We start from the raw sequence: 1,452 nt of genomic DNA, 5'->3' as shown, positions 1-1,452 counted from the left end.
GAGTTCTTGCAGATCTGTGAGACTAGTTAGACGAATGGAGTAGATCCTGAAGTCTACAGGCTCATGCTTTTCCCTTTTGCTGTAAGAGACAGAGCTATAGCATGGTTGGACTCTCAACCTAAAGATAGCCTGGACTACTGGGATAAGCTAGTCACGGCCTTCTTGGCTAAGTTCTTTCCTCCTCAAAAGTTGAGCAAGCTTAGAGTGGATGTTCAGACCTTCAAGCAAAAAGATGGTGAATCCCTCTATGAAGCTTGGGAAAGATACAAGCAGATGACCAAAAGATGTCCTTCTGACATGTTTTCAGAATGGACCATGATAGATATATTCTATTATGGTCTATCTAAGTTCTCTAAGATGTCATTGGACCATTCTGCAGGTGGATCTATTCACCTAAAGAAAACGCCTGCAGAAGCTCAAGAACTTATTGACATGGTTGCAAATAACCAGTTTATGTACACTTTTGAGAGGAATTCCATGAATAATGGGATGCCTCAGAGGAAGGGAATTCTTGAGATTGATGCTCTGAATGCCATATTGGCTCAGAACAAAATGTTGACTCAGCAAGTCAACATGATTTTCCAAAGTCTGAATGGATGGCAAAATGCATCCAACAGTACTAAAGAGGCATCTTATGAAGAAGAATCTTATGATCCTGAAAATCCTGCAATGGCAAAGGTAAATTACATGGCTGAACCTTATGGAAACACCTATAATTCATCATGGAGAAATCATCTGAATTTCTTATGGAAGGATCAACAAAAGCCTCAACAAGGCTTTAATAATGGTGGAAGAAATAGGCTCAGCAATATTAAGCCTTATTCATTATCTTCTCAGCAACAAACAGAGAATTATGAACAGAATACCTCTAACTTAGCAAACTTAGTCTCTGTTCTATCTAAGGCCACTTTAAGTTTCATGAATGAAACAAGGTCCTCCATCAAAAATCTGGAGGCACAAGTGGGCCAGCTGAGTAAGAAAATCATTGAAACCCCTCCTAGTACTCTCCCAAGCAATACTGAAGAAAATCCAAAAAGAAAGTGTAAGGCCATTGATATAATCAATATAGCCAAATGCAAGGAGGAGGGAGAGGACGCAAATCCCAATGAAGAAGATCTCATGGGACGTCTCTCAAGCAGGAAGGAGTTCCCTATTGAGGATCCAAAGGAATCTGAGGCTCATATAGAGACCATTGAGATTCCATTAAATCTTCTTCTGCCATTCATGATCTCTGAAGATTATTCTTCCTCTGAAGAGGATGAAGATGTAACTGGAGAGCAAGTTGCTTAATATCTAGGAGCCATCATGAAGCTAAATGCCAAGTTATTTGGTAATGAGAGGAAGCATGAACAGTTTCTCTCAATGCAGAGTCAAACAGAGCCCCCACAGTCAAACTCTAAGTTTGGTGTTGGGAGGCCACAACCAAACTCTAAGTTTGGTGTTGAACCCCCA

At 40.4% G+C, this 1,452-nt stretch overlaps 1 non-coding gene across 1 annotated transcript; it reads right to left on the bottom strand.

The window, feature by feature from the left end:
• Positions 1-195: 195 nt before the first annotated feature.
• On the bottom strand, positions 196-299 carry LOC127739851 (small nucleolar RNA R71). Its single transcript, XR_008000593.1, has one exon. It is a non-coding gene; the product is annotated as a small nucleolar RNA R71 (small nucleolar RNA).
• Positions 300-1,452: the final 1,153 nt, after the last annotated feature.

Source organism: Arachis duranensis, chromosome 6, assembly GCF_000817695.3.
Source record: "Arachis duranensis cultivar V14167 chromosome 6, aradu.V14167.gnm2.J7QH, whole genome shotgun sequence".
NCBI classification, from domain to species: domain Eukaryota; kingdom Viridiplantae; phylum Streptophyta; class Magnoliopsida; order Fabales; family Fabaceae; genus Arachis; species Arachis duranensis.
This window is presented reverse-complemented; position numbering and strand designations above follow the sequence as displayed.